This window comes from Ranitomeya imitator, chromosome 4 (genome assembly GCF_032444005.1).
Source record: "Ranitomeya imitator isolate aRanImi1 chromosome 4, aRanImi1.pri, whole genome shotgun sequence".
In the NCBI taxonomy this organism is placed as follows: Eukaryota; Metazoa; Chordata; class Amphibia; order Anura; family Dendrobatidae; genus Ranitomeya; species Ranitomeya imitator.
The window spans coordinates 157,381,005-157,395,864 of NC_091285.1; positions in this window are offsets into that span (position 1 = coordinate 157,381,005).

Genomic DNA, 14,860 nt, shown 5'->3' on the forward strand with positions numbered 1-14,860 from the left:
CAGATCTATATTTAGCAGCACAGTTTTGGTCTAGGGATGATTTTTGAAATAATGGATGTATGTTGGCATGTTTAAATGATGTGGGAAAGATACCAGATGAGAGAGAGAGGTTGTATATTCTAGTCAGGTGAGTGGTGACCGTTGGTAAAATAGACTGGAGGAGATGTAAGGGAATAGAGTCACTGGTGCAAATACTAGGGTGAGAAATTGCAAGTAGCCATTATTCCTCCAATATATATGGAAAAACGTTAAACCACAAAATAGGTTATCGCACGCTGACACTATCTAAATCAAACAGCGGGATGGGTGCTCCTGACATAAGGAAATAATATTATGCCGCAGTACTGTCTCGGGCAGTTAACCTAATTCGAGGCACTCAGAGTAAACAGTGGTTGGCGGTGGAGGGAGAACTTTCACCTCTACCCATCAAGGCTGCTCACTCGAACACTTAATAAGATCTGGATGAAAACATATAATATCCTCCTTCCACCTTCGTCTCCATTACTTACTCTTTCAGACATTCTAACATGCACAATTAAAACAACAGCAAAAAGGGAAAGCAACAGACAACAAGGGCTCCATACACCTGTAGACAAAATAATGGCAGATGGAGTGCTTCTTCGATTACCAGACATTAATAAACTAACAGGCCTTTCGAACCTTAATTTTATACAATACTCGACTCTTAAAAAGTCATTGAAACAACTACATTATAACACAGATTCTACTCGAAATCTTACGCCCTTTGAAACTTTAGGCGTTAAAACATCAAGACCCTTAAAAGTACTTTCCACAATATGTCAAACTCTTCTATCCGAGAATCTTTGCTTAAAAAGAGCTTACATAACCAAATGGGAGAAGGACCTGGGCTACCAATTTTCTAAGGCACAAGTGTTACATATCTATAAACACTCACATGGTCCTACAAGCTGCGTGAAAACCCAGGAAAACTCCTATATAATAATCTCTAGGTGGTATATATCACCAACGCAAATTCGGACATGGAAAGTAAATACTCCAATCACGTGTTGGAGATGTAAAAAAGGAACTGGAGATTACATACATTTATGGTGGTCATGTCCGATTATATAATGTTTCTGGACATTGGTAGAGTCGATCATCCATGAAATCACGGGGAAAAAACTGAGACTGACGCCCAAGATTGCACTATTTAACTTTTCTATAGGGCCCGATCTTCCTCATTTCTCTACTTTAGCCTACAACATTTTAGCGGCGGCTAAACTTCTAATTCTGACATATTGGAAGTCAACAAACTTACCTACCTATTCTCAATTATTATCGAAAATAGACCAACTATACTGAATGGCTGATTTAAATAAACATAAACCATACAAGGTACCATTCGTATAGTGGTGCCACTGAGACCAAAACCAATGCACATGTCTCATATAGGTGCACCTACGGGACACTCCCAAGCATACTATGAAACATAAGAAAAAATGGGGATATAGTCCAATGTAATCAACAATTGTAAATTTATTAGAATATGATACAGTGGGGCAAAAAAGTATTTAGTCAGTCAGCAATAGTGCAAGTTCCACCACTTAAAAAGATGAGAGGCGTCTGTAATTTACATCATAGGTAGACCTCAACTATGGGAGACAAACTGAGAAAAAAAATCCAGAAAATCACATTGTCTGTTTTTTAACATTTTATTTGCATATTATGGTGGAAAATAAGTATTTGGTCAGAAACAAAATTTCATCTCAATACTTTGTAATATATCCTTTGTTGGCAATGACAGAGGTCAAACGTTTTCTGTAAGTCTTCACAAGTTTGCCACACACTGTTGTTGGTATGTTGGCCCATCCCTCCTCTAGAGCAGTGATGTTTTTGGCTTTTCGCTTGGCAACACGGACTTTCAACTCCCTCCAAAGGTTTTCTATAGGGTTGAGATCTGGAGACTGGCTAGGCCACTCCAGGACCTTGAAATGCTTCTTACGAAGCCACTCCTTCGTTGCCCTGGCGGTGTGCTTTGGATCATTGTCATGTTGATAGACCCAGCCACATTTCATCTTCAATGCCCTTGCTGCTGGAAGGCGGTTTGCACTCAAAATCTCACGATACATGGCCCCATTCATTCTTTCATGTACCCAAATCAGTCATCCTGGCCCCTTTGCAGAGAAACAGCCCCAAAGCATGATGTTTCCACCACCATGCTTTACAGTAGGTATGGTGTTTGATAGATGCAACTCAGTATTCTTTTTCCTCCAAACACGACAAGTTGTGTTTCTACCAAACAGTTCCAGTTTGGTTTCATCAGACCATAGGACATTCTCCCAAAACTCCTCTGGATCATCCAAATGCTCTCTAGCAAACTTCAGAAGGGCCCGGACATGTACTGGCTTAAGCAGTGGGACACGTCTGGCACTGCAGGATCTGAGTCCATGGTGGCGTAGTGTGTTACTTATGGTAGGCCTTGTTACATTGGTCCCAGCTCTCTGCAGTTCATTTACTAGGTCCCCCCGCGTGGTTCTGGGATTTTTGCTCACCGTTCTTGTGATCATTCTGACCCCACGGGGTGGGATTTTGCGTGGAGCCCCAGATCGAGGGAGATTATCAGTGGTCTTGTATGTCTTCCATTTTCTAATTTTTGCTCCCACTGTTGATTTCTTCACTCCAAGCTGGTTGGCTATTGCAGATTCAGTCTTCCCAGCCTGGTGCAGGGCTACAATTTTGTTTCTGGTGTCCTTTGACAGCTCTTTGGTCTTCACCATAGTGGAGTTTGGAGTCAGACTGTTTGAGGGTGTGCACAGGTGTCTTTTTATACTGATAACATGTTTAAACAGGTGCCATTACTACAGGTAATGAGTGGAGGAAAGAGGAGACTCTTAAAGAAGAAGTTACAGGTCTGTGAGAGCCAGAAATCTTGATTGTTTGTTTCTGACCAAATACGTATTTTCCACCATAATATGCAAATAAAATGTTAAAAAAACAGACAATGTGATTTTCTGGATTTTTTTTTCTCAGTTTGTCTCCCATAGTTGAGGTCTACCTATGATGTAAATTACAGACGCCTCTCATCTTCTTAAGTGGTGGAACTTGCACTATTGCTGACTGACTAAATACTTTTTTGCCCCACTGTACATAAATAAATTAATAGATAAAAATACATATACTAGGATCAGGTAAAAAGATGTGGACAGTATGTCCTGACAACAATTGATCTTATTTGTCACGGGCAAAAAGTGCTAAAGTGCCGCAAAAATACACCCATAAAGTCCAAAAAATGATATGTAATAAGAATACAAGTGTCATAATGATTATAATAAATAGCGCGCTATACCACAGTTAGGACTGGTTTATACACTCACAAATGTGCTTACCCATAGTTTACTGAGTCAGGACACGTGTCCACGCCGCCACCGACACGCGTTTCACCTCTTTATCAAGGTGCACATAGGGTCTATCACAGTGATCAAAAGGAACCAATAGTAAAAATTCCTTATTGTAGCCAGGCACCGGCCGGCAGATCTCGGAGGGCGCATGCATCAGCCATATTTTTTCCAAGAAGATGACGAGGAGGACCGGAGAACAGATCAGAAGGCCCAGGATATGTTAGATCTAGTGATGAGCGAGAATGCTCATTACTCGAGTTTCTCCGAGCAGCTGCTAGACAGCTTGAATACACATGAGGATTGCCTAACAGGCAAACTGTCTAGAAGCCTCAAATCATGCAGCTGCATCGACATAAACTAAATCTCTAAGCACACCGAAATACTCGGAGACAACTCGAGTAACGAGCACACTCACTCATCACTAGTTAGATCAAATAAGAGGAGAGAGAAATTAATTTTAAATCTGATTTTTTTTTTGTGATTTTCGGTGAATAACGGCAATCACGTGACAGGGGACCATAAAAAATGGAGATTTTCCGACACGGGGGGGCGCTATGCCTTATTTCTCAGAGCTGTTAAAAAGTGGCGCTGTGGAATAAATACCCCTAGTTGCCACCGATAAAAGGTATATTGGCGGTCGTTATGTGGTTAAATGCAGATTGTGATATGGTTAAAAACATTGTCAAAAATATACATTGGACTCAAAAACTAATTTTTACAATAATAATTAATTTTCCCTTGCTAGTATTCATTTCAAATTAAAGTGAATATGACCCTCCACAGCTATTGAATATTTTACCCTATTGCAACTTCAGTTATGTTCAATAGCAAACAGGTTAAGATAGGTTATACATTATTTAGATTTATTGATCACCATTTACAGTTAAGTCAAGTAATAGGCCATAGTTCGTAAATAGTAAATGAGATACAGGCAACTACCAGGAACTAGTTTTCTCTTGAGGATTTGAGTGACATTATCTGCCTTAGGAAAATAAGATAAGTAATTAGTATATTTAGATGGAAACTACTCTATATACATCCCTGTTACTGGATTTCTCATTGAAGCCTTTTAATGGGGCTCCAGTGTGTCATAAGTCACTTTTACTATGGCATTAGGGAAAGTATTCCCTTTGTATATGGTTATTATCCATGAACACAATCTCATACTCACACCAGGGAAAAATACATGTGTATTTTTTTCTGCAATAAACATACATAAGATTCTGGCAATCACATAATCTCGTAGGAACTGGTAATAATACCCAACAGTTGGGACTAACTGGAGCAAGTACACTGGTGATATTTGTTACTTGTCAGTGCTATTTTCCCCCATAATTATGGCTAGTATGGCATATTTAATACTAGAGGAAATATCAAGATACAAAAAATAAAAGATGTCCCTTTTCCCTTTTAATGGACATGTTAAAGTAACTGTTAAAATATGGCAAACATACAGTATATTTACAAAATGAGAATAGTGATACTTTCAAAATAATGACCATATAGATGTTACAGAAGTGCCAAAAAGTAACTGCTGGGACTCTTTTATGGACATTGCTATGTGGATTGTTTACTTTTTCCTTGTTCTTTGAATTGAAAAATCTAGAGCAGGGGTGGGGAACCTCAGGCCCCAGGGTCATTTACGGCCCTCGATGACCTTTTATCAGGGACCGCATTCTTGGGCAGGGAGGTGTATTTTAATTACAACCAGCTCATTAATTTCTTCTTGCTTTATTAGCACACACATACAGTGTTCACTACTGAACACATAATGGCATGCAATGAAAGATTATGTCCTGAAACCAGTGCCAGAGTCAGGATGCGTTTTGTGGGGGGAGCTTCTACGGCCCTGGAAGGATGGTATAAATATCCGAATGGCCCTTGGAAGGAAAAAGATTCCCCATCCCTGATCTAGAGGATGTAACATAATAAATCTTGCAGCTGAAAAAAATGTTGCTTTTTGTGCCGAAATCTTCCATGATTGGCTGTTTAGTACAATAAATAAAGGCAGCTAGCTATCTTCTATTAAGACTGAGCTCACGTAATGTAATTGGATGACTGAACAACTTTTTGGGTGCACAAAAGGGGAGCTGATGATTCAATGGGGTAGAAAAGGAAGTGTATGGAATCAGTAGGTGAGGATGATGATAGGGCTGATGACAACGACAAGGTACTACTTTGAGGTAAAATAAATAGACAGCAGTAATGCATGATTATAATTTAGGGTACATAGTTAACATAATTTTGATAAAAAATGCAAAAGCCATCCCACCACTTCACTGTAACCCTAAATGGGATGGTCCTAAGGTTAACTAAGTAGCCTATATTATTTTCATGCACTACTGCTATTTATTTATTTACTGCAGGTTATTTGCTTGTTATGTCTCTATTTTGGGTTTTGTCTGCTTAGTGGCCAATGTTAACAAGCAGTTACATACTACATAAACACCCACTTATGTCCCAGTTCATTTCTTTAGGTTTTTCTTCAGTTTGTTTGCTACTTTGTAGATTATGAGCCCTCATGGGCAGGGTTCTCTCTCCTCTCCAGTGACTCGTTTTGCTCAAGATTATTGTACTTTCTTTTTCTTATGTATACCCCTTTTCACATCTAAAGCACCATGGAATAAATGGTGCTATAATAATAATGAATAACAATAACCTGTGCATATAAAGGTCTGGTCTTCCCTTTTATTTTTAAACATTATATTCATGTACCGTATTTTCTGGTGTATAAGACGACTGGGCGTATAAGATGACCCCCAACTTTTCCATATAAAATATGGAATTTGGGATATACCCGCCGTATAAGACGGGGGTCATCTTATACGCCCAGTCATCTTATACGGCGTGTGGTTCCCAGGGTCTGGAGGAGAGGAGACTCTCCTTCAGGCCCTGGGATCCATATTCATGTAAAAAATAAAGAATAACGTGACCGCGACGTCACCGAAGGTCCTTCACTCACTGCATTCTTAGGAACGGAGGCAGACGCTTGAACCGCTGAGAGCCAGGGTCCGTCGGAGGGGTGAGTATATCCATATTTTTTATTTTTATTCTTTATTTTTTACATGAATATGGATCCCAGGGCCTGAAGGAGAATTTCCTCTCCTTCAGACCCAGGGAATCATCCAGGATCGCTCCATGCACCCTAACCCGGCGTATAAGATGACCCCCGACTTTTGGGACAATTTTTAGGGGTTAAAAAGTCGTCTTATACGCCGGAAAATACGGTAGTTCCCCATGGCTGCTTGTCTACTAACTGAGCTGTACCAATTATGGTCAGCATGAAGTGGTGGGATGGCTTTTGCATTTTTTTTATCAAAATGACGCTAAGTACCCTATATTATTTTCATACTATTTCCATGCACTATTGCAATTTATTTACTCCAGGGAATCTGCTTATTATATCTCTATCTTGGGTTTTGACAAGTAATGAGATCATTACCTTGTAAAAACACAGAAAAATGCATAAAAAGATGCAGGAGCATTTAATGTTTCTAGAGATACAGTTGGAAGCATAGTTTGCAAGTTAAAGAATCACTGGCTACACTATCTGTGCATGGCAGAGAGAGGAAGCTATCACCAGCTACCACTAGATTCCTGAGGAAGCAGTAAGTCTTGCAAGATTTGGTGCAAGCAAGCACAGAGGTTTCAGTTAGAATAATAAGGTGAGTACTAAATGTTAAAGGTCTCATGCTCAAAATCCAAGATGTACATCTCTACTGACCTAAAAGCACCAAAACAATTGTCTCCAATATGTTCAAAATCATATAAATAGGACACGGAAATTTTGCGATTCTGTTTGTGGAGTGATTAAACAAAGCTGAAAACTTACAGTTGCTTTGCTCTCTCTGGCATTGGAAACCTGCAGCATGTGGAAGGTCCAGATGGATTTAATCAAATATCAGAAAATCCCAGAAGAAAACATCTTGCATTCTGTGAGAAAACTGAAACTTGAACATCATATAACCTTCCAACAGAACAATGGTCCAAGCTTATCTCAAAGTCCATTGAGACTTTATTTCAGAAGAAATCCTGGAAGATTCTGGAGTGGTCGTCAAAGTAGCCTGACTTGAACCCCACTGGAATTCTTCAGTAGGATTTGAAGAAGGCAGTTACTGTACACAAACCCAGCATATTAGTGAATTTGAGACCATTGCTTATTAGGAATGGGCTAAGATTAGTCACATACGCTGCCTAAGCTGGTATCTACTGTGTATCATATATGCAGCAAGTGGCGATGAGCAGATGTTTTGCAATTCAAATTCCCTGGCTGCATGGAATTTCCCCCCCAAAATTTGATTTGCTGAACATAAATTTGAGTAATTCTCAATGCTGATAAGCTTCTAAACACTAAGAATACAAGAAAGTCAACCATCAGCACTCAGCTTAGGGGATGCACGCTCCAAAGTCCAAGGATCCAATCGGACAAAAAATCATAAGAGAACAAGAGAGAGCAGCATCCATACCAGGTGATAGATATCCAAAAAGAGATTTTATTCTGCCATAAAAAATTACAACGTTTCGGCCAGGATGGCCTTTGTCAAGTATACAAAATATCACAGATGGCCATCTTAAATAGTGTGGAGCCTACATGAGCACCAATCACCATCAAGAGGCGGCCTTTATTAAATACACTTAAAATCAGATTTTTCTCTTTTTTGGATATCTATCACCTGGTATGGATGCTGCTCTCTCTTGTTCTTTAAACACTAAGAAAACACACCTCGGGGACAGGAGAAAGAGAGAGAACAAAAGAGATACAGGACCCTACTGATCATGAAAGATCGCACTCTACATCAGAGAAAGAGCGAGTGGGAGAAAGAAGATCCTGCTGACCATAAGAGCTTGCACACTACAGAAAAGAGAGGAACTTATCAAATGACTCTGGAGATGTCTGCCATAAAAAGAATGCTCCATTGGGAACCACTGGTCTCTGATGGTGCAGATGATGTCATAGCTGCATCCCATCAAGGAGAAGTCTGTGTGGTCACGCAAAAGGGCATTAGCCTACTTTGATGCTTCAGCAGTGTCTGAAATGGTGCCAATTTTTTTTGACTTGCAAATCAAATCTCAAAGTGTTCAAATTTGTGTGAACCTGCATATTTTAGAAAATTCTCCATCCTTCGCAGATTGGTCCGCTCACTTTTAGCAGCAGGTCATTACAGCCAAAGGTGCTTGTATTGAATTTTGAGAAACCAAATGTTAGGTTAGTAGTGTTCATCTATGTAAATTGTTCTTGTTTGATTTTTTCATTGCAAATTACAAAACGTTTGCAAATTTTGCTAATAAACCTATTTTGCCATGAAGGTTGAATAACTTTGATTGCTGAATATATTAGACTGTATGTAAATGACATTGTGAAGGACACCCATTAAAATGTGGCAAAAACAAAAGTTCATATAGCTGTATAGACTTTTCTAAAGTTTGTTCATCACGAGTTGCACCATCCTACAACAAGCAAGAAATGACATACTCTCCTACTACACAGCTATGAAGCTGTCTTATAAGCCCAAAACTTGAACTAGAACCATTATCCTCCTAAGTAATCTCTTTTCAGCACGTTTTATATCTTAACTTTTACAGGGAGCTGTATGAAAATAACAATAATAATCCTTTAGCATCAATGAAAAACAGTCTTCTTGTTATAACTGATGACTTGTGATTAAGAAACTGTTTATAAACACGATGAACCTCAGAGCACTAGACTCATTAGCATTTGTATTAAATACAACATCGCCTTTTCGTTGGCAAAAAGGTGAAACTCTATATAATGATATATGACACAATTATATTTTCACAGTACAGCTATGAATGCAATTTAATTCATGTCAATGGAACTAAATTATTTAGCCCTTTCTACTAACATCAAATTATTAGCAGCATAAATGGAATTTTCATTTCTCCCTCTACTATCTATCTAGCACCAATTATTTTTACCTGTAATTAATTTAACGGCAAACACCAGACGTATGAAATTAATTAACTTGGCATTATTTTGGAGGAAAATGAATGAGTCATTTCTTCAAAACAAGAGAGGTCATTTATTAGTGTTCATGCCTACCCGATAGACCTGTGTAAGAAGTTACCGTTATCGTGTTCTCACAGGCGGGACCCCTGCATGAACAGCTTCTTAAATTGCCTTTTTTCTGCCAAGCTCTGTTGTCATTCTCTAAACTGTCATTATTAACAAATGCATGAACCGTATTGATAAATTGTTTTCTTTAAAGAAGAAAAACAACTTTATTTCCATTAAGTACGCTTTTCTATTGCTGGCATTAGGCCGTATCTGCCCTTTAGAGTTTAGAAATTAATTGAATGTTTACTTTTAGCATTATGCTTATTTTTCCAGAGTTCTCAAGGAGGTTCAGTAAATTTTCTTTAATCCAGCATCTATTAGTTAAGAAAATTCTTAATAACACATGACTACTACATAACCTGTAATTTATTTCCATATTCTGTTCTGAGTTCAATTAAATTCAAATAATAGACATTTTACTGTAGACTGAAAAAGAAAGAGGTTAACTCTGCTGCTCTGTTCGCATTGGTTATACACTTGTGCTGTTTGGGTCAATATGACTCGATTTATTCAAATCTTTTAATTTAGACATTTAGATGCATTTAGCTACTTTAGGAGAATATAAAAAAACACTGCTGTATCTACCTTGTGGCAGTTCAGGTTAAGTCTCCTCATCTCGGCATGCTTAGCATGTCAATATCCTCAAGGAGAAATGATACTTCTTGGATATCGGTCAGATGCCTCTCACTCAGCCAAGCCAGATCTCCACTTTGCACTGACGAGGGGCAGTACCCCGAAACACAGTGTCTGCAAATTGAGATTCTGGTTTGGCTATTATCCTAAGTCATGTGACAAGGCTCGTTAAAGGGTCGACATTGACTTTTAGGATTGCTACTTCCAATAGGTGGCACTAGAGTTCTAGTCCTCCTCCTCTCTGAAGATAATTTTCTTTTTTCAGCACATAATGATGACAATCAGAAGTCGCTACCGAGATTTTTAATGCCTTAAAATATCTACAACATAATGAAGGTAAATATTGGGAATTTCATCATCTACCCAGCACCTACTAATCAGTATTAATGAACATATCCTGTACCCAGATACCCTTATCCTACTTCTTGGTGTTTGCTCTGGCCATATACATCCTAATTTTAATTAGTTTCCTTTTTTCATGCATATGCGTTTACCATTTACATTAAACCAACAAAAGGGGCATAAGGTACAAACGCTCTGCCATATAGAAATATAGAAACCCAAAAACAAATGGACACTAGGGCAAAGTAAACTAAATATAAGTTTTTATTATGGACATTTAAAAACAGAATAAAAAAATGTATTATAATGTATACACACAATTGAAAAAGTGACAGACTAGAACCACATATAGGAAACAGGTATTGTAATAGAAATAAAAAATGACCACTGAATTATGAAGATTGACTGTGCAGAAAATTATGAAGCTCTATCCTCAAATTTCTCAATATGGCCAGTGTGTAGGGCTTATAACTAGAGTATAGACATATATAGGCTAAAAATATCTCACAGATCAATTCAATGAACAGTGCCAAGTGCTCAAATGCAACAGTTGATATCGCCTAAAAAGTGGCTCACGCTAAAAATATCTACCAAATCATTTCATCAAATAAAGTGCAAAGTTCCAAGGTGCAGTAAATAGTAAATAATCTGGCCCAAAAAAATTGGCCATAGTAGCTGGTGATATTAGAGAAATCAGTGATCGGGAAAGCACAGCAAATGATATTTAATAGAGAAATAGTGCCGAAAACACTGCGCAATATACAATAGAACTGAACAAAAGTAAAGCATAAATACTACATGATGTAGCTCTAGTCTCCAATGTACTAAACACACTTTCTCTACCTGAAGCTACATATGTGTTCTTGATTGCTATCTGTTTATCTTGTGTTTTTGTTGTATGTATTACAATATATATGATTATACATGATTTGTATGGTTATTGTGACCATATGACATTTTTGTAATTTTATATAGCACATGTTTGAGAAAGGTTGTATTGACAGATACATCACATTATTTTTGCACATAATTGGGCTGTACATAATAAATCTAGTTTTTCTTCAACATTGTACTGACGGGTTCTTTTCTACAAATATTATGAGGTTGGACTCTATTGGACCACCCGACAAACCTTGGGGTGCCGTACTTGCCTATCAAATAGTGAAAGAAGTTTTAGATTGCTGTTGGCTGAGTGAAGGTTCAAGCAATTGTTTGTCTAGCAGCTATCTCGCCCGAATCTCCCAAACATAGGAGCACTCACTCTGCCCAGCCCTCCTTTATTCCCTATCAAGAGCTGCTGCCAGACATCTCTGGTGGCAACTTATCTTTTAGATAGCTAAAAGATCAGCTTTATGATTTTGACATGCCAGATCCTTATCACTTCTGACATCATCTGCTTGGTGAGAGACCAGAGCCCTCATACACATTAGACTATCAGCTGAAATCATCAATATCAGCCAGACTATATTCTCGTGTGTATGGGGTAGTTGAGTAGCTATCGGGGTCCAGTGTGTGTGGTGGGACCACCCAGAGTTACGGCTACTCTTAACTGTATCAAAATTATAGTTAAGCTGTTTGGTAGAGCAGGGAGACATTATCTCCATGTGTTCCGTTCTCCGTTCTGTCTACCACAGGTCGTCGTAAGCCTGCAAGTTTAAAGATTAAATGTTGCCAAAGGGGAAAGAGATTGCACTTATTTTAGAGTGCTACCTAAGTAGTAGATATAGAGAATCAATGTGGATAGAAAAAAGATATAAAATGTAAATACATTTTCCATCTGTAGGATTTTGAATTTATTTTCCCTATAATTAAATGATTTATTACAACCCAATATTTTCCAGAAATTACAGAATTATATGAAGAACTTCATTTTTGAACTTACTATTGCATCTAAAATGTATGATGGAAAAAAATGACTGTATAGTTTAAATAAAATTGGCTAAAAACCTGATTAAGAAAATAGACTTCTACCAAGAAAAGTTTTAACATTCTACGCATTTATATTATAGTGTGAATTTCATCTTAGGTCCATTACTCAGGAAAGGAGCAAAGACTGATTCGCAGCTGCAATTATATTTCACTAGCAATAATGGATACAAAACGGATAAAATATTCAAAAGACATTTCATGTGAAATACATACTTTTAATAAGTCTCTTACATCCTCATTTAGTAAATTAATGGAGGCAGGCATATGGCCTGATATGTACATCATCTAAAGGAGGTTTCTTAGCACAAAGAATGGCAAATTAAATGAAAAATGATGGCACCTTTCAAATGGCAGCTAATGTGTTTTGCAGTTTCTAACATTAACATTTAATGCAGTATTGCTTCTGTGCACATATACAGCTTGTATAATAGGCAGAGTGTCACTGCAACAAAGAAAGTGGGCCAGTAATTTAGCTCTATGACCATGACAAACTGTATCCATGGAGGTTCAATTTCTAGTGAAATTACCTTTGAACTATTTGAGATTTGATTTGCAATTTGCAAAAAAAAAACTTGCCTGGAACAATTTCCCTGACTACTGAAGCATTAGAGAGCAGGCAAATGTCATTTAGCGTGACCACGTGGGCTTCCCCATAAGGCCCTGCAGTTGTGATATCTTACGGATTATCATAACTTGTACAGTGGTGGCCAGTACCTTATCATCATAATTCAGCTGTCTCCAGTGAAGCACAGTTTATATGGCAGAGTCTCTCTCTTCTTTAGAATCAGAAGTGTCCTCTCGCTCCTGAAATGCAAGCTCTTAGGCTAAGATTCCGCGGTCAGGAAACATAGCGCTTTGGACTCAGCGGATACCTCACTCCGCCCAAAACGCCGCCCCCCTTTGTACGCGTGGTGATCCGGATGTGTTCATTGAGCACATGTGGAATCACCGCATCCTATCAATAGAGTGGGTTATTAATCTTGCGGAGACGGTGCAAGCGTTTCCTGACCGTGGAAACATAAACTTAGGGTTTGTTCAAATGTTACCTTTTAGTAGCATTTTTTCCCCAAAATTGCAGCATTTTACAGTACCAGCAAAGTGTATGAGATTTCTGAAATTACATGCACATGCTGATTATGTTTTTCTTGCAGATTTGAAGCAGTTTGCAATCTGCAGCATGTCAATTCTTTCAGCGTTTTGCAGCATATTTCACCCATTCAAATATATAGGTAAAAAGGCATAACAAATACATGTTTTTTCGCAATGTTTTCCAGGCCAAGACATTCAATTTTGGTGCAGAAATGTCTTGTGCAAGTACTTAACGTGTACACATAACCCTTTCATGGCTTGTGAATGAAACAAGTTTTCACCATCACCTGTCTCCAGTTTAGGGTTATGGAGACAGTACAAAAGATTTACGTAAGGAAACACTAAAAGGTAGCATATTGCTAAACATGATTTGTTTTATTATAATTAATAATTTTACTATTCAGAAAGCTAAAATAAAGTAAAAATTCTGAAAAAAAGAAAAAATTGACCAATACACCAACTGATGTCAACAAAGCATTAAAATTCTTGCTTCCTCGTGAGACACAATTCTTTTTTTTTTCTGTGATTAATAATTTTTATTGTGCAAACAACTGCCATAATAACAAAACTTAACATTTCACGTTCTTTTTAACTTTTTATCTATAGGCATAATTCTAGTTAGTACTGGAAACCAATAGCTCAGCTGCTCTATTCCTACGTAACGATCCACAGGCAACAAAAATCTCACTATTTCCATTATAAAGAAAAGAGCAAAAATGTGTCCCATTGATTAATCAAATACAGAACTATCAGAAACCTAATCAGAAAGCACTCTGATTTCCTATGGTTTCTCTGTAGCTTATTAGCATATCACAGCTCTACTACTTCTAAAGAAATTGGTTATGGAAATACTTTGCTCCCTTTTGCACATGCCATTCTTTAGAAAACAAGAAAATGCACTTTATCAAAGGTTATCAGGTTTAGAAAACTCATCTTCATAAACCCTGTTTACAAATTTTAAGCTAAGTGGTGGAAGTCCTCCTTACTAGCCAGAGCAAGGAACATCTCTAATAATTATGATAATAATAATATTTATCTATAGAGTGCCAACATATTCCGCAGCTCTTTACAGTCTAACAGTTCATACACAAGTCATAAGTAACAATGTTAAAAATAATACAATAATTAAAGCAAAATAAGACAACCCTGCCATCTTGAGGGAGTGGGGGATAGATAAAGGCTGCATGAGCTAGTCACAGACAGTATTTGTGGTGCTATAGGGTGTGGTGGAGTTTGATGGAGGGTCATTCTCAGATAATGACCGGGATGTGCACACACACACAAAAGGACTACGATTAGGGAACTTAATAGGCCACGCTATAGAGATGTGTTTTTAGACAGCAACTAAAACTGTGTAAGTTGTGGATTGTCCTAATTTTTTGGGGTAGAGCATAAGAGAGGATTGGCACGACCCAGGAGAAGTCTTGGAGCC